The 20441-nt window shown below is 38.2% G+C and overlaps 1 protein-coding gene and 1 long non-coding RNA gene across 3 annotated transcripts in view; one reads left to right on the top strand and one right to left on the bottom strand.

Annotated features, from left to right (window-relative positions):
- LOC120526117 (sorting nexin-9-like) overlaps positions 1–20441 on the top strand; it is a 137122-nt gene that overhangs the window by 22070 nt on the left and 94611 nt on the right. The gene's annotated exons all lie outside the window — the stretch shown is intronic.
- Positions 12651–13386, bottom strand: LOC120526119. The gene is made up of 3 exons (XR_005633078.1): positions 13326–13386; positions 12908–12973; positions 12651–12817 (listed from the first exon to the last, which is right to left on the bottom strand). It is a non-coding gene; the product is annotated as an uncharacterized LOC120526119 (long non-coding RNA).

Below are 20441 nucleotides of genomic sequence, written 5' to 3'. Positions count from 1 at the left end.
TGTTTCCGCAGTAGCTGTACTTATGAATATGCTTGTATGCATCATTTGCTTCATAATGTTTTTCTGCCTTCTCAATTGTGAAATGGCGTTTTGTGCTGATCGCTGTTTGGAGTTCTTCCTTGTGCTCTACGTACTTACGTAGGAGGCGTGATGATGTCACACGAAACTCCGCCCCGCGCCATCTCAACTCAAGACTCCATTACATTATATGGGAAAAATAGCTTCCAGTTATGACCCTTATGCGTAGAATTTGAAATGAAACCTGCCCAACTTTTGTAAGTAAGCTGTAAGGAATAAGCCTGCCAAATTTCAGCCTTCTACCTACACAGGAAGTTGGAGAATTAGTGATGAGTGAATGAGTGAGTGAGTGAGTGAGTGAGGGTTTTGCCTTTTATTAGTATAGATATATGTATATATATATACCCCGATCTACATACGCTCAAATAGATAAACTACATGCCGTGGCGCAATGCGCTGACGTCCGAGGTTCGATTCACGAGAGGGGGTTCACTGAGTATGTACGCATGCTTCCCGGTTCATTTTACCTTCGCATCCCCTTGGTTTGAGACGTGTGAAAAAATACACAGAAAGACAGATCACCAATTGAAGCTTTATGAATAATGGATACTTTATTCGCCATCGATGATTGTTTTGGTAAAGACATACTCAGTGTATTCATTAGATGAACGGTAAAAAAAAGTAAGAGTGAGGGGAGGGTGACTTATTGAAGCACACAGGCAAAACCACAATAGCACGCGGGTTCGATGTACTGTAGTGCGTGTCAACTCGAACTGAATTGCGCAATCACATTCGAAAAAATATATCTTTTCAAGTTCTATTTAGTCCATATGTGTCAAACTCAAGGCCCGCGGGCCACATCTGGCCCGGCGTGTAATTATATCCGCCCGAGATCATTTTATATACTGTATTATTGTTATTAATGGCCCGGGGATATGAAGCGCTGGTAACACAATAAACTACAAATCCCATAATGCAGCGCTTCAGCTGTCTTACTGAACACTTACCGCGTTAATCAAGTCTAGCTTATGATGCTGCAAGTTATTGCGAAGCTAGCCCACGATGCGAGAGAAAAGGTGATTCTGAAAATAGAGCCTTTAAAAACCGATGGGAGGCTGAGTATATGTTTACTGACATTGCCAGTAAACCCGTGTGTCTCATTTGTGGAGCTAATGTGGCTGTAATTACAGAATTTAATCTAAGACGGCACTATGAGATAAAACATCAGGATAACCTGAAAGACCTCAATGCAATGCAGAAGATACAGAAAGCAGTAGAGTTAAAGAAGAATCTGACACTTCAGCAGATGTTTTTACCCGTGCAAAATCACAAAGTGATTTCAAGTGAAGCTGCTTTTATGGGAGACACAAATGCACCAGTGCAACTTGCCCCACTTTCCCTGTTGCCAAGTAATGTTGAACCAAGTCGGCTGCTTGGTGTTCCCAAATACGCACTTTGCTGATAAACTGAGCACGCTGCGCACTGAGTTCGCACGGTGCTTTGGTGACTTAGAAGAACAAAAAAAGAATTTTGAGTTGTTTCGCGACCCATTTGCCGTCGATGTGGAAACTGCACCTGTGCAGATTCAGATGGAGGTGATTGAGCTGCAGTGTAATGGCACACTGAAGGCAAAGTACGATACTGCAGGGCCCGCACAGTTTATTCACTCCATTCCATGAAATACTCCAGCTCCGTCTACATGCGGCTCGAACCTTGTGCATGTTTGGTACCAAATATCTGTGTGAGAAGCTCTTCTCAGTGATAAAGACTAACAAAACAGCACACAGGAGTCACCTCACTGATGAGCACCTGCAGTCCATCCTGAGAATCTCCACAACACAGAACCTCACACCAAACATAAACGAGCTTTTTGCCAAAAAAAGATGCCAGGCGTCCAGCTCTGATAAAATGACATAAGAGCAAAGACAACTGAATGATTTGATTTGTTATTGCTTTTCTTTTTCATTATTTCTTTAACACACTACTTCTCCGATGCGAAGCGCGGGTATTTTACTAGTATATATATATATATATATATATGTGTGTATATATATATATATATATATATATATATATATATATATATATATATATATATATATATATATATATATATATGCCAGCAACACTCATGACAATGACAAAACAATTACATTGTCAATCATGTTACGTTATTATTAAAATGTTTCCTTTTCTTTTTACTTCTCCGCTGCCAAACGCGGGTATGTTGCTATATATATATATACTAGCAAAATACCAGCACTTCACAGCGGTGAAATACTACATTGAAATTTTTATTAAGAAGAAAATGTAACCTTTTTAAACTGAGGAAAATATGCCAATAATTATTTGTTAAGGATCTCTTTGTATACCATGTTGTCAGTTCGGCCCTCCGGTTGTAACATGACCAAGCTGTGCGCTGAGCTTACTCTTGAGCATGCAACTTACGGTTGGCCATGTGAACAGTAATCTTGTCTCAAATCTCACAGCTTGGATTGCTGCTGTCATAATCGGTTTGAGTTTCATGGTTTGTTTCAATTATGACAGTATTTGCAGGATTTGTTGTACTGAAGTGACATTTAGCATCTGTCAATCGTTGTAAGCACACAACCAGTTTCAGCGATAAAATCACATCCAGCTTTTGAGAGTTTAAACATTCATAAACATCAAAGTGTCCACTACTGAAATCGTCACCTGTGAATCTAAGATGTTTAAGAGGCATTGGCGGTTGTCGAAAGGTGTAAAATATTTGGCCATTTTGGTACACTTGAAAGCGACAACCGAACAATTCAGCGGCAGCCATCAACTCACATGCAGAACCATAGGTGAAGGGCTTAAGCATTTCACTCTTATAGTGCTCCTGTGTAGTATAATTATCTCCTGTACCGTCATCAGTCCACACCTTGAACCTGTCCCAGTCATTCAATACATAAGAAACAATGTTCCTCCGGATATCAAGAGTGAGCCTTATATGGCCGTGCAATATGTAACAAAGAGAATGGAAAAGGTAGGTGGTATCTCCGGGCATGGAAACCACTCGGTAAGTGATAGTTCTTTGATCGATAGTGATCATCTCGATAGACATGGTAATGGGGGTTGGAATGATAAAGGAAATGGGTACCTGAGCAATGTAAAGTAAGTGTAAAATACCTATACAATAACTATAATTGTAATAAACAAACAATAAAACAGTGGAGAAGCCGTGGATTAAACAAAAGGCTGTAGTTATCAACAGGGAGACGTGAATCCCGTGGCGAAGCAAGGAAGGGAATGTAGAGACTGGAGCGACAGACAGCCTTATATAGGCAGGCAGCCAACAACGTGGGAGGCGTTGGGATGGGGGACCCAATGCTGCCTCACACGGTGACCGAGCTGCAGGCTATGGACGCATATATGTACGTAAGTAGGATTCAGTTAGCGTTGGGAACCCGTGTACCAAATTTCTTGAAGATGAGCCCATAAGTAACAAAGACTGTTGAAAAGTTCAATATGGCGGCCGACAGGGGCATCATACCACCGAAATAAGTACGAACATTGGTTTCAGTTAGTGCAGGGAAGCCGCCTACCAAATTTCGAGAAGATGGGGCCATAAATAAGAAAGTTTGACATGGCGGACGTTGTTGACCGTTATGATCATTACACGTAGAATTTCGAAATGAAACCTGCTTTACTTTTGTAAGTAAGCTGTAAGGAATGAGCCTGCCAAATTTCAGCCTTCTACCTATACGGGACGTTGGATAATTAGTGATGTTGGAAAATTCAATATGGCAGCTAACAGTGGCGTCATACCATCGAAATAAGTAAGTTCATCGGTTTCGGTTAGCGCAGGGAAGCCGCCTACCAAATTTCGTGAAGATGGGGCCATAAATAAGAAAGTTCAACATGGCAGACATTGTTGACCGCTATGACCGTTACGTGTAGAATTTCTAAATGAAACCTGCTTAACTTTTGTAAGTAAGCTGTAAGGAATAAGCCTGCCAAATTTTATCTTTCTACCTACATGGGAAGTTGGAGAATTAGTGATGAGTCAGTCAGTCAGTGAGGGCTTTGCCTTTTATTATATATATATACTAGCAAAATACCCGCGCTTCGCAGCGGAGAAGTAGTGTGTTAAAGAAGCAATGAAAAGAAAAGGAAACATTTTGAAAATAACGTAACCTGATTGTCAATGTAATTGTTTTGTCACTGTTGTGAGTGATGAGTGTTGTTGTCATATATATATATATTTACATACACACACATAAACATATATATATATATACATATCTATACATATACACATATATACATACATATATATCTACATATATACACACACATATACATACATACACACACATATATACACACAAATACATATATATATATATACATATATACACACACACATATATAAACATATATATACATATACATACATATCTACATATATACACACACAGCTATTTCGTATCAGTGCAATACGCTGTTTGTTAAAACGGTTGACTCCCGCTCTTACGTGCAATAACAAATCAAATCATTCAGTTGTCTTTGCTCATATGTCATTTTAGAGCTGGGCGCCTGGCATCTTTTTTTGGCCACAGGTTCGTTTCTGTTTGCTGTGAGGTTCTGTGTTGTGGAGATTCTCAGGATGGATTGAAGGTGCTCATCAGTGAGGTGACTCCTGTGTGCTGTGTTGTTAGTCTTTATCACTGAGAAGAGCTTCTCACACAGATATGTGCTACCAAACATGCACAAGGTTCGAGCCGCATGTAGACAGACTTTTTTTGTTCATCAAAGTCACCAAAGCGCCGTGCAAACTCAGTGTGCAGTGCGCTCAGTTTATCAGCAAAGTGCGATTTGGGAACACCGTAGTGGCGACTTGGTTTAACAGTACTTGGCAACAGGGAAAGTGGGGCAAGGTGAACTGGTGCATTTGTGTCTCCCATAAAAGCAGCTTCACTTGAAATCACTTTGTGATTGTGCGGGTTAAACCGTCCGCTGAAGTGTCAGATTCTTATTTAATTATGCTGTTTTCTGTATCTTCTGAATTGCATTCAGGTTACCCTGATGCAAGGCAGCTGAAGCGCTGCATTATGGGATCTGTAGTTTATTGTGTTACCAGCGCTTCATATACCCGGGCTTTAATAACAATAATACAGTATATAAAATGATCTCGGGCGGATATAATTACGCCGGGCGGATGTGGCCCGCGCCCTTGAGTTTGACACATATGGACTAAATAGAACTTGAAAAGATATGTTTTTCAAATGTGATCGCGCAATTCAGATAGAGTTGACCCGCACTACAGCCTGCATGCCTCAATGAGTCATCCTCCCCTCGCTCTTACTTTTTTACCGTTCATCTAATGAATACACTGAGTATGGCTTTACCAAAACAATCATTGATGGCGAATAAAGTATCCATTATTCGAGTATGTAGAGCGGGATATATATATATATATATATATATATATATACCAGCGTATCGCATGGAGAAGTAGTGTGTTAAAAAGGTAGAAAAGAAAAGGGAACATTTTAAAAATAACGTAACATGACTGTCAATATACAGTATTTGTTTTGTGAGTGTTACTGAGTGTTGCTGTCATCAAGGATTTGATTATCATTATTTCTTTCAATCAGGTTCGTATTTGTAGGATGTGTTGTGTTCAAGTTACATTCCGTGTTTGTCAATCGTTGTAAAGATGACAGGTTTCATTCATCGATTCGTTTCTTACTGCATCAATAAACAGCTCGTCTTCTTCTTTATCTGAGACCTGACACACTGCATGCACGGGTTTTTACACTGTCTTCCTTTAGCGGGACATTGACTTTTCCACCGTGTGCTTTGTTTCCGCAGTAGCTGCATTTATGAATATGCTTATCAGACGCTTCATATTTTTTGCTGCCTTTTCAATTGTGTAATTCGGTTTTTGTTCAGCTCTTTGGAACTGTTGCCTTTTATCTGTGCACTGCGTCAGTTCACGTGAGCCGCTCGGTGTACATGCATCGAAGGTTCCCAGCTGTGCTGGTGCCATCTCGTGCTATGTCCGTGGCTGTATTTAATGTTACCTTAGTCCTGGCACTTAAAACTTTCTCTCGCAGTTTTGCTGAGTTTGTGTCAAACACCACCCTGACCATCTCATCTTCCTCTCCATAAGCACAGTCCTTCACCCGTGAATATTTACCCGTGGCAGTTTGCTATTGGATTGCCGCTGACGGACGGCCTTATATGGGCAGGCACTAAATTACAAACGCCAGCGGCAGCCTGTCTATGAACTTAAAGTGTAGGTTTACATCGTGCTTTGTTTCCGAAGTAGCAGAACTCATGAATATGGTTGTATATGTCACTCGCTCGCTTCTTATTGTTTCGCTGCCTTCTCAATTTTATAATGCATGTTTTCTTCAGCGCTTTTTGAGGTCTTCCTGGTTTTCTATGTACTGCGTGATTACGTGGGAGGCGTGATGATGTCACACGAAACTCCGCCCCCACGGCGTTGAAGCTCATCTCCATTACAGTAAATGGAGAAAAACTGCTTCCAGTTATGACCATTACGTGTAGAATTTCACTGTGGAGGGGAGTGGTCAAAGCTGAATAAGACAGACATAATGAAAAGCATTTTCTAATATAATTTTATTTATGTTCTTTGTTTGTTTTAATGTAAAGCACTTTGGCTGCAGCATTACTGATGTTGTTTTAAATGTGCTCTATAAATAAATTATTTTGTGATTCCAAAGACATTGCCCATAGGTTACATTATAACTCTACTCTGGTTGAAAATGTGTACATGTATTTGTATGAATATGCGTGTGACAAAAGTGGCACGCTGTCTGTTGGTTCACTGGGTGAGTGAAAGTGTTGTTATAACTTTGCACTACTCTGCTTGCTAACTATTAGTTTTTGGGTAGAAAGAAGGTAAAGCAATAAACTAATCACTAAAAAATATATGTAGATCTAGGTACACATGGATATGAAATTGAGTAGACCAAGAATTAATCTGTGCTTTATTCATTTCCTGATTAGTATCCATTCAAACTATTCAGCATTGATTAGTCCAGGTATAACATAGCTTTATAACATACTCTAACCCAGTTATTCTAAATTGATACATGTGTTTTTAAAATCAAAGGTTTAAATCAAACTTGCACCATTTGCATAAGAGTTTCCTTTTTTAATTGGATCTCTCATCTTTAATTTTGTGGTACTCTTCGCAATAATACTTGTTAACACTAGAATTACCAGAGCCTACGAAAAAACTTGTAAATCCGTCCCACCTTAAATCGCGTCTTAAAATTGTTCACAGCTCTCCACCAGCGTCTTTGTCATCTAAATGTGCTTATAAAATCAGGCTGCAAGCAGCTGGCTATTCCATCCCCCCACCGACTTAGAACGTACACAAACTTTTCCCAGCTCATGCCTTGATTGATTTTCTGGGAGTGAAGTGGAGTTTTAGAGTGGAAATAATAGATCGTTGTTTGGAACACATGCATTTCATGTCTGTTCCGTTTCTACAGTAATCTGTGTAAACACATTTTTAAAACAGAAACGTTTTTCATATTCTAGTAGTAAATGACAAAATGTAGACATAAACTATATAATGTGTATAATACTTTCACAAAAGGTACAAATCTGACATAACAATTGAGCTTTTATTCAAAAATATAACTGCAGATACAAAATGCCGCCTTAACATGCGACATTGACACCCGTTTATTATGACTGCCTCCGTGACGCAATAGAATCAACTGCTGACTGAGAAATAAAAGGTTGCGAGTTCGATCCTGCATCACTCCTTTTTGAGAAGTAAAATGCTCTTAGTCTTACTATTTTAGAATAAAAACATACATTTGATTTCAGTCTGTAACAGCCGGTGTAATTTATGATACTTGTAAAGGTTAGCTTTGGTTTTTTTTTTTTTCTTTTAGTCAGTTTTATTATCTCAGCCGTGTTCACGAGCCCAAACACACCCCACCCCCGCATCTGATACTGCTGTTTTCACATAGACGCGCTATAACCGAGGTAAACTCATCTCCCTTCTATATTTTGTGAAAGTATTTCTTTGATATTTGGACTTTAGGGTTCATACATTATATAGTTTGTCTACATTTTGTCATTTACTACTAAAATATGAAAAACGTTTCTGTTTTAAAAATGTGTTTACACAGATTACTGTAGAAACGGAATAGACATGAAATGCGTATGTTCCAAATAAGGATCTATTATTTCCACTCTAAAACTCCACTTCACTCCCAGAAAATCAATCAAGGCATGAGATGGGAGAAGTTTGTGCACGTTCTAAGTCGGTGGGGGGATGGAATAGCCGGCTGCTTGCAGCCTGATTTTATCAGCACATTTAGATGACAAAAGATAGTGGTGGAGAGCTGTGAACGATTTTAAGAAGCGATTTAAGGTGGGACGGATTTACAAGTTTTTTCGTAGGCTCTGGTAATTCTAGTGTTATATCTCCGGACCTGGCAAGTCAGTGCAATTGGAAAGATGAGAACTTTTACTTGCAGATATTGATAAAAGTGTAAACGTTAAAATTGTCTTTCATGGTTTAATGGTTGGGTCAAGCTAGGGAAAAGTCTGAAATGTAGCAGGCTATCTTCTGTAGAGTCCAATGAACTCCATTAACTGTCCTCCTTAAAATGAACAGGACAATTTTAAACACTGTAAAAATGTATAGATGTGAAAGTAGCAGTTCAGAGGAATGCTGTTTCAATAAATAAAAAAGAAGAATTTGTGCTATAAAAAGTGTGGGTTCTAGCACTAGTTTAAGAAGAAAGGGTAAAGATATGTGTGACATTTTTGGCCAGAAAGATGCAGTTAAAACACAGTTGCCATATATTTTCTGTTCATGTACAGGGTGGGCCATTGTTATGGATACACCTTAATAAAATGTAAATGGTTGGTGATATTAACTTCCTGTTTGTGGCACATTAGTATATGTGAGGGGGGAAACTTTTCAAGATGGGTGGTGACCATGGTGGCCATTTGGAAGTCGGCAATTTTGGATCCAACTTTTGTTTTTTCAATAGGAAGAGGATCAAGTGACACATCAAACTTATTGGGAATTTCACAAGAAAAACAATGGTGTGCTTGGTTTTAACGTTTAACTTTCATGAGTTATTTACAAGTTTCTGACCACTTATAAAATGTGTTCAATGTGCTGCCCATTGTGTTGGATTGTCAATGTAACCCTCTTCTCCCACTCTTCACACACTGATAGCAACACTGCAGGAGAAATGCTAGCACAGGCTTTCAGTATCCGTAGTTTCAGGTGCTGCACATCTCGTATCTTCACAGCATAGACAATTACCTTCAGATGACCCCAAAGATAAAAGTCTAAGGGGGTCAGATCGGGAGACCTTGGGGGCCATTCAACTGGCCCACGATGACCAATCCACTTTCCAGGAAACTGTTTATCTAGGAATGCTCGGACCTGACACCCATAATGTGGTGGTGCACCATCTTGCTGGAAAAACTCAGGGAACGTGCCGGCTTCAGTGCATAAAGAGGGAAACACATCATCATGTAGCAATTTTGCATATCCAGTGGCCTTGAGGTTTCCATTGATGAAGAATGGCCCCACTCTCTTTGTACCCCATATACCACACCATACCATCATTTTTTTTGTTCCAACAGTCTTGGAGGATCTATCCAATGTGGGTTAGTGTCAGACCAATAGCGGTGGTTTTGTTTGTTAACTTCACCATTCACATAAAAGTTTGCCTCATCACTGAACAAAATCTTCTGCGTAAACTGAGGGTCCTGTTCCAATTTTTTTTTTGCCCATTCTGCAAATTCAGTGCGCCGATCTGGGTCATCCTCGTTGAGATGCTGCAGTAGCTGGAGTTTGAAAGGGTGCTATTTGTGAGTAGCTAATATCCGCCGAAGGGATGTTCGACTAATGCCACTCTCCAGTGACATGTGGCGAATGCTACGCTGTGGGCTCTTGCTAAATGAAGCTAGGACAGCCACTGATGTTTCTTCATTAGTGACAGTTTTCATGCGTCCACATTTTGGCAAATCCAACACTGAACCAGTTTCACGAAACTTAGCAAGCGGTTTGCTAACTGTAACATGGGAGATGGGTGGTCTCAGGTGTCTTGCATTGAAATCTGCTGCAATGACCCGGTTACTGCGTTCACCAGACATCAACACAATTTCTATCCGCTCCTCAAGTGTTAGCCTCTGTGACATGTCAATGGCTGTAAACAAAGAGAAACTTGTAAATAACTCATGAAAGAATAAAGTTACGTTAAAATCAAGCACACCATTGTTTTTCTTGTGAAATTCCCAATAAGTTTGATGTGTCACATAACCCTCTTCCTATTGAAAAAACAAAAGTTGGATCCAAAATGGCCGACTTCCAAATGGCCACCATGGTCACCACCCATCTTAAAAAGTTTCCCCCCTCACATATACTAATGTGCCACAAAGAGGAAGTTAATATCACCAACCATTCCCATTTTATTAAGGTGTATCCATATAAATGGCCCACCCTGTACTTCTTAGAAAGGTGGCATTGTTGATTTCAGAGTAAAAACTTTGACATGTAGGAAGACTGTTTCCGTCTTTTACTCTAAAATAACAATTGTGGATTGGAGATTATTTCAGTGATATTTATAAACTACTTATTAAGTACTGCCTTTGGGAATGAGGACATTGATACGTGTGCCTGGTGTGCAAACAAGGTGTTTTGTGTCTTAGTACACATTGTGTGCCGGTGTGACAACTGGTATACTGGAGACTTTTTACAGTATAGTTACAATAAATAAAAAATGTTTTTATTTAGCACCTTTCATATAGCTTGCTGCTGAGTGTGCTTAATCTTCTTCTTTTTCGGCTGCTCCTTTTAGGGGTTGCCACAGCGGATCATCTTCTTCCATATCTTTTTGTCCTCTGCATTTTGTTCTGTTACACCCATCACCTGCATGTCCTCTCTCACCACATCCATAAACCTTCGCTTAGGCCTTCCTCTTTTCCTCTTCCCTGGCAGCTCTATCCTTAGCATCCTTCTCCCAATATACCTAGCATCTCTCCTCTGCACATGTCCAAACCAGTGCAATCTCGCCTCTCTGACTTTGTCTCCCAACCTTCCAACTTGAGCTGACCCTCTAATGTACTCATTTCTAATCCTATCCATCCTCGTCACACCCAGTGCAAAGCTTAACTCTGCTACCTCCAGCTCTGTCTCCTGCTTTCTGGTCAGTGCCTCCGTCTCCAACCCATATAACATAGCTGGTCTCACTACCGTCCTGTAGACCTTCCATTTCACTCATGCTGATACCTGTCTGTCACAAATTACTCCTGACACTCTTCTCCACCCAGTCCACCCTGCCAGCACTCTCTTCTTCACCTCTCTTCCACAATCCCCATTACTCTGTACTGTTGATCCCAAGTATTTAAACTCATCCATCTTCACCAACTCTACTCCCTGCATCCTCACCATTCCACAGACCTCCCTCTCATTTACGTATTCTGTCTTGTTCCTACTGACCTTCATTCCTCTCCTCTCTAGAGCATTCCTCAACCTGCTCCCTACTATCGCTACAGATCACAATGTCATCAGCAAATATCATAGTCCACGGGAACTCCTGTCTAATCTCATCTGTCAACCTGTCCATCACAATTGCAAATAAGAAAGGGCTCAGAGCTGATCCCTGATGTAATCCCACCTCCACGTTGAATGCATCCATCGCTCCTACCGCAGACCTCACCACTGTCACACTTTCCTCATACATATCCTGTACAACTCTAACATACTTCTCTGCCACTCCCGCATTTCTCATACAATACCACAGCTCATAAAAAATTATAATTTAACAATTAAAATTGAAAATTCTAAACAAACTTAAACAGAAAGTAAAATAAAAAGATATTAGAAAAAAACAATGCAAAGCACAAGAAAACAGTATTTAAACAAGAAAGTCAAGTAAAAGCAAAAGTAAGCAAATATGTTTGGAGCTGTTGTTTAAAAATATCAAAGACCCTGCTTCACAAATATTTTTAGGAGTGCAATTCTGTACTTTTGTTGTATTGTGTCGAAAAGCTGCTTCTCCAGATATCTTGTGCTTAAGAACTTAAGAATATTCAGTATTTTGATATTTTTTCAATAATCATGTTAGTTTTTTTATTGCATTGTTTGTTATTTTGCTTTTTTGGCTTAACAAATACTACATTAGGCCACAAGTTACCTTGTGATGGGGTTTGTAGTCTTCTATTTACTGCTGTATAAACCTTGCTTATTGTTAGGTTTGACAAATTATAAAATAATGTGCATCTAGGTTGGCATATTTTATTACTGTGTGTGATAAAGACACCATTCAAAATGACAGTCCAAAAATATCTTAATGACAAAAATATTTACTATGAATGGGCGGGTTAGAAAATGGATGGATGGATGGATGGGTATACAAAAAACATGAATGCTACACTTTATATCACAATATGTTTTCCTTTGGATTTTAGTATTAATAATAGTTGGGTTATTATTAATTATGAATATTGCATGCTTAGACAATAATTGTGATATTATTACAGTATATATATATATATATATATACACACAAATACATTTTAGATATATTTAATTCACTGAGTGATGGATGCACTGTTGGACATCTGGAGGGTAAAAGTCTAGAAACATGTTAATTTTTAAAAGAATTTATTTTTCAAGCAAAATAAGCACAGACATTTCACAAATTATGAATAACTGCTTTATCAAAATTTGAGCTTATTACTTTTCATGGTTTTTAAGAACATCTCTGGGACACTTGATCATCTTCTTAGTATTTCAATTACACTTTGCCACAGCCTGCAAAATTGGACAGGGGTAGGGTAAGGCAAATGCAGTGTCAGTCATTCTTAAAGCTGTTACAGTATTCATGTACTAGCAGTTACTTACCTGTGTTTGTTTTTCTCTGTGTACTGACATCTTTACACACATTGAAACTCCAGGAATCTGTAACATCTGAAAAGACCAGTGGAGGAATAATGGCACAGACTTTAGAAGAAATGTTCAAAAACCAATCAAACACAGTCCTTCTGCAATGAATGACACAAGCTATATTTACAACGATAAACAAAACTTAGTGATAGTTAATTATTAATAATACGGATAGTGACTCAAGTCAAAATGTGTTAAAAGCATAAAAGAACAGACAGCTCTTCTTTCTTATCCTTCTTTACAAAACAAAAAATCAAGAGGACAGATAAAAGAATTCAAATTCTTATTAAAAGAAAAAAGTGAAAAAATATCACAGGCACAATTAAATAAAAATAAGTGGAAACTCTGTATATAAATAAATACAAGAAATGCTTACTAAGGATAACACCAAGCTCATTCTGTTAACCTTACTCCACATGGCAGCCAGTCAAAAGAAGACCCCTCCTGGACTTCTGTTAATTTTATATGTTGGGACAGTTTTCCTGACCAATCAGGGACGCTGATGCAATGTTCCACTGCATGTAGGCATTGTTCCAGAAGGAAGTCCTGCCAATTTCAGAGTCCATTCTGTGTGTGTGTCTATTTCTCAATTTTAAGACAGGTGTTTTTGTAAACTCAACAATGCATTTACATGAAAGTATTTCATTTTTCAAAAATGCATACAGTATACTCACATCAAGATATCTCAATGAAAGTTGAACTGTATTGAAGAGAAAGAGTTTCAACTAAATCAGTCTATTAAGTGCAGACTTGTTTCATCCAGAGAGATAAATGAGGTGATGACAGTAGGTAGTTTTCTTACTTTGTGTGAATGCACCAAAATATTGTCAGTTAATCGTTATGTTTATCATTATGGGACATGTCACGGCAGTTACTTGGTTAACTTTTTTTTTTAATTTATTAAAAGCAATTAACATGCCATACAAACTAGTCAAACTTAACAAAAGTAAATTCAATTCAACCCCCACCCATGAGAAAGAGAGGACGGCCAACAGCCAGAGTAGAAAAGAAGGCAGAGAATCCTTTTCCCCAATTTAAAAGCTTTTATATTGTATATGCAAGGTTTTTAAACAGTTTTAAACAGATCCTCTAAGTGAAAATTAGATTTTTCCAGTTTCAAATAGTATATAACATCAGTTACCTACTGACTTAAAAGAGGTGGGCTAGGATTCTTCCAGAGCTATTTGTGAAGTAAAGGCAATTACAGTTTGGTTGTCCTTCTCCCCTTTAAGCCTATCTGGGAGTACACCAAACACAGCTGTGAATGGATTAGGAGTGATTATGACACCAAAGCTGTCTTATAGGAATTTATAGATTTTGGCCCAGAATTATGTTAATTTGGTGCATGGCTAAAACATATGGCCCAATGAGCTTGATTGTAACATTTGCAGGTTTTGCCTTTGAAACATTTCGGACAATTTTAAACGAGATAGATGTGATCAATAAAAGATTTTAAGTTGAATAATTGTATGCTTTGCACATATGGAGCTAAAATGAATTTTGTACATGGCTGCCTTACACTCCTTTTCTGAAATGTTGAGTAACAGATCCATTTCCCACTGTACTCTAGGATTTTTAAAAGGAACGGACCTTAAAATGTTTTTGTATATTATAGAAATGCTACCTGAGTCGTCAAGACTGATCAATATTTCTTCTGGAAAAAAATAGGTGGAAGGGGAGGAAAATTGGGCAGATTTTGTTTAGCAAAGTTTCTAATTTGGAAATAGTGGAAAAATTGTGTTGATTGGAAGCTAAATTTGGAGTGTATTTGTTTATAGCATGCAAAGGCATTATATATGTACAAATCTCTAAGTGATTTAATGCCGTTGGTTTTCCAAACGTTAAAAATTGTGTATATTTGAGAAGGTGGAAAAAGGTGGTTATCGTGTAGAAATGCCACAGATAAAAGCATCTCTGTATTGAAGTACTTCCTACGTGGGTTCCAGATTCTGAATGAGTGAAGGACAATTGGTTTGTTAGTATATTGATGATAACTTCTATATGCTGGGGCACAAAGCAAGGAATACAAAGAAATACTGCAAGATTTAATTTCTGTTGTAGAACAAGCCTGTGTATGTTCATCTATTTGTGTCAATGTCCAGGTTTTTATAGCTTTTATACAGTATTTGCCACCCAGCAATGAAATTGAAAGTTAGGTAGAGCCATGCCACCTTCTGCCTTAGGTCATTGTAGGGTCGCCCTTTGGAAATGTGGTTGTTTTGAGTTCCAAATAAATGAGGTTATGATTAAATCTAATTTCTTAAAAATGATTTGTTAATGTATATGGCGATGCTTTGAAATAGCAAAAGAAGTTTAGGAAGGATATTCATCTTGACAGTGTTAATTCTACCTGCTAAAGTGAGATGGAGGGTAGACCAGCTGTCTTGATAAGGTTTTTCCATGCAGACAGCAAAATGTTGTTGAAAAATAGCTTTATGTTTACTTGTGATGTTTACCCCTATGTATTTAAACTGATATGTATTGATAAAAAGGAAGGTGTTTGAAAGCCCACTTGGCCACGATGATAGTACATTTTAATATCAGGCAGCCTAGTAGTGTTTAACCCTTCAGTGTTTTTCCTCTTCCATTCCCTTCCAAATATTTTTTTAATCCAAATACTTTACAATGAGCACACAGAATTTTAAGTGGGGCAAAGGTAGACCAGATTTTCGTTAGTCAATCCTGAGGAACCACTGTGCCTGCAGGTTTTTGTTTCAACTATTTTTACTATTAGTGACTTGTTTTACCTCTAAGTGAGCTAATCGTTTCATTTTAGGGTCCTTTATCCTTCTATTATTCTGTATTCAGAAAGTCCAAAGTGCAAGATGAACATTTATAGGAAATTTAGAAATCTTTGTATTTTTTCCCATATTTTTATACACTGTAAAGTTTGCACCTTTAATTGTAAAATAACAATGACAAGAAGCTAGCGTGCGCAATAAAAAGTAGAACCTCAGAGAAAAAAACACCAGGTAAATCAGAATGAAAATTGTGGTGATGATAATGATGAATATCTAAAAAACAAAATAATAAGCACTGATAATTCCGAAGCAAACCACATAAATACTTTCTAAATTCCACTTAAAATGTAGCAATTTTGTTATTTGTGAATTGATACCCAAACATAGAAACTTGGATATAACTGCTCACATAATTAAGGTCAGAGTCTAATTAGGGGCAGAAATTAATTATGGAAAAACCTGCAGCTGCAGTAGACAACCAGGAATGAACTTGAGAAACAATGTGTTAGAAAGACGACCATTTGTTCCTTTGTCATTTGCTTCTCATTGTTAATTGGAAGCTGGAAGACAAGAATCAATTAAGCACAACGAAAGCAGCTGTATAAGACTGAAAGAAGTAATTACGAGTCAGGAATGTTAAAAGCAAGGTAGCTAGAATGAAACACAATAATGGTGCATGATTGCTTCAGAAGCACTAATTGTGTTGAAACAAAAATCTGCAGGTACTGTGAGCCTCTGTTACTGAGCTTGAGGACCCCTGGTATAGTAAATTGCTCACCATACGTGCATGCATGCATGCGTATGTAGACTGCTGTTACTCGTAGTGTATGGCATGGTATGAATTTATACTACTAGTATTTTAACAGTGTACTGTTTACTTAAAGGCTTTTTTCATTTTCATTAGTCCTGTTGGCTCATTGTGAATATTTTTGCCATGTATAGGCATGTGGAAAAGATTAAAACACTACAGTTACTGACTATCTGCAAGAAAGTTGGAAGGTATGCTTCATTGCAATTTTAAAAGTCCCTTTACTCTGATATGATCACTGTTAGCTTGCACCTGAATCATGCTTGTGGACCACACAAACCACACTGTGAACCACTCATATGAGTTTCTCACTGGGATTGCAGGTATAGTGTTTTAGCTAACAGTAGGCAGCCTACCTACATAAATTACCCCATTCATAAATCGTCATCAGCAAGATTAACCATCTTTCATCATATGAATGCATGTAATGCTTGGTCCATTCATCTATAATAATAAAAGGCAAAGCCCTCACTGACTGACTGACTGACTGAGTCATCACTAATTCTCCAACTTCCCATGTAGGTAGAAAGCTGAAATTTGGCAGGCTTATTCCTTACAGCATACTTACAAAAGTTAAGCAGGTTTCATTTCGAAATTCTACATGTAACGGTCATAACGGTCGACAATGTCCGCCATGTTGAACTTTCTTATTTATGGCCCCATCTTCACGAAATTTGGTAGGCGGCTTCCCTGCGCTAACCGAAACCGATGTACTTACTTATTTCGATGGTATGACGCCACTGTCGGCCGCCATATTGAACTTTTAACGGAAACCAATGTCCGTACTTATTTTGTTGGTATGACACCACTGTCGGCCGCCATATTGAACTTTCCAACGTCACTAATTCTCCAACTTCCCGTATAGGTAGAAAGCTGAAATTTGGCAGGCTCATTCCTTACAGCTTACTTACAACAGTTAAGCAGGTTTCATTTCGAAATTCTACGCGTAACGATCATAACGGTCAACAACGTCCGCCATGTTGAACTTTCTTATTTATGGCCCCATCTTCTCGAAATTTGGTAGGCGGCCTCCCTACACTAACCGAAACCAATGTATGTACTTATTTTGGTGGTATGATGCCACTGTCGGCCGCCATATTGAACTTTTCAACAGTCTTTGTTACTTATGGGCCCATCTTCAAGAAATTTGGTACACGGGTTCCCAACGCTAACTGAATCCTACTTATGTACATATATACGTCCATAGCCTGCACCTCGGTCACCATGTGAGGTGGCATTGGGTCCTGCCTATATAAGACCGTCCGTCGCTCCGGTCTCTACATTCCCTTCCTTGCTTCGCCATGGGATTCACGTCTCCCTACTGATAACTACAGCCTTTTTGTTTAATCCACGGCTTCTCAGCTGTTTTATTGTTTGTTTATTACAATTATAGTTATTGTGTAGGTATTTTAGACTTACTTTACATTGCTCGAGTACCCATTTCCTTTATCATTCAAACCCCATTACCATGTCTATCGAGATGATCACTATCGAGCAAAGAACTGTCACTTACCAAGTGGATTCCATGTCCGGAGATGGCACCTACCTTTTCCATTCTCTTTGTTACATATTGCACGGCCATATCAGGCTCACTCTTGATATCCGGAGGAACATTCTGTCTTATGTATTGAATGACTGGGACAGGTTCAAGGTGTGGACTGATGACGGTACAGGAGATAATTATACTACACAGGAGCACTAGAAGAGTGAAATGCTTAAGCCCTTCACCTATGGTTCTTCATGTGAGTTGATGGCTGCCGCTGAATTGTTCGGTTGTCGCTTTCAAGTGTACCGAAATGGCCAAATATTTTACACCTTTCGAAACCGCCAATGCCTCTTAAACATCTTAGATTCACAGGTGACGATTTCAGTAGTGGACACTTTGATGTTTATGAATGTTTAAACTCTCAAAAGTTGGATGTGAAGTTATCGATGAAACCGGTTGTGTACTTACAACGCTTGACAGATGCCAAATGTCACTTCAATACAACAAATCCTGCAAATACTGTCGTAATTGAAACAAACTATGAAACTCAAACCAATTATGACAGCAGCAATCCAAGCTGTGAGATTTGAAACAAGATTACTGTTCACATGGCCAACTGTACGTTACATGCTCAAGAGTAAGCTCAGCGTACAGCTTGGTCATATTACAACCGGAGGGCCGAAATGACAATGTGGTATACAAAGAGATCCTTAACAAATAATTATTGGTATATTTTCCCTCAGTTTACAAAGGTTTACTCTTCTTCTTAATAAAAATTTTAAGGCAGTACTTCGCCGCTTCGAAGCGCGGGTATTTTGCTAGTTTGTTCATAAATAGTACTTTATGATACTCAGTATAAAGGCAACCTCAAATCTTACGTAAATCTTAAGTATTCTAAATAAACACATTTTTGAATATAAAGAATTGTAAACATACCATGTGTTGCTGATGAATATGCAGTATTAGTTTAGTACAAAAATTCAGAGGAAAATATTATTTTTATATTAATGATGTTTCATTCGGCATCTTTACATTTCAGTCATTTTGTTAGTTCTAGAGAAGTATACCTACATGCAAGTATAATAAAACAATCTGCTCTAGAATTTTTCTGAAAATTGAGTGTAAATAAGAAAAGTTGCATTATATTCAGAAGGTTTTATACACTGACAAATATTACCAGACAGACTTTTTCCCTTATTGAAAATCTTAAATTACTAAGATAATTCTCCAAAAGTGGATGAACAACACAGCTATAAAAAGAAGACTGAGAAAAGTGCCTGCTCTCTTTGGAAGTTACATCTTCCCTTTGCTCTTGATTATTTCTGAATGTTAAAAAATTAAGAGTAATTTAAATTGTACTTGTCTTTAAAAGAGTTTCCCTCTAATGATTATTTTAGAACATTATTATAGTTTATCAACCTGTCACTTGTTACACTTGCATGTGAAGCAGCTCAAGATACACTGTAAGATGTCATGCCATTACAGTGCATTAATCTGTCATTCATACTCCAATATTCATTCATACATGGTTAAATTCCCCATGTCACGGACATCATTTTTTTAATCAGTTAGTGTTTAACCTAATTGTTTCCAATTATTAGTTTATACACACACTTAAATTACTAAGACCTCTTTTACAAATATCTCAGTCATTCTTATATTTTATTTTAAAAAGTGCATCACATAGTTTTAAATAACTTATAATATCTGAAATAAATGTCCAAAATTAGGCTTTATAAACTTGGTTCTGAAGATAGAAGATATATTTTTCTAGAATTCTCTTATACACTAGTATGTACTTTTTTTTTCTTTTAACGCTGAGTTTGTTATCATTCCCGTATTTATCATGTGATTGTTGTATTAGTTTTAATATTTAAAAATCTTAATAATATTTACAAAGTATGTTGTTTGTGTTTGTGTACTAAAGTAATTAGATATTACTGTGGACTGGCACCCTGTGCACAAATTGTTCCTGCCTTGCACCTGGGACAGGTTTCAGCTTCCCTGTGACCCTGCTCAGGATAAGCTGGTTTTGAAAATGGATGGATGGATGAAAAAGTCATGATTTCCTGAAATTTTTAATTTGAACAATGTTGGTGGGCGGCACGGTGGCGCAGTGGTAGCGCTGCTGCCTCGCAGTAAGGAGACCTGGGTTCGCTTCCCGGCTCCTCCCTGCTTGGAGTTTGCATGTTCTCCCCGTGTCTGTGTGCATTTCCCACAGTCCAAAGACATACAGGTTAGGTGCATTGGCGATCCTAAATTGTCCCTAGTGTTTGCTTGGTGTGTGGATGTGTGTGTGTGTGTGCCCTGCGGCGGGTTTGTTCCTGCCTTGCGCCTTGTGTTGGCTGGGATTGGCTCCAGCAGACCCCCCGTGACCCTGTGTTAGAATATAGCGGGTTGGATGATGACTGATGACTGACAATGTTGGTTGAACATCACTTATATTAACATGATTTG

Source organism: Polypterus senegalus, chromosome 3, assembly GCF_016835505.1.
Source record: "Polypterus senegalus isolate Bchr_013 chromosome 3, ASM1683550v1, whole genome shotgun sequence".
NCBI lineage: Eukaryota > Metazoa > Chordata > Cladistia > Polypteriformes > Polypteridae > Polypterus > Polypterus senegalus.
The sequence above is the reverse complement of the archived record's forward strand: the minus strand, read 5'-3'. Positions and strand labels throughout refer to the sequence as shown.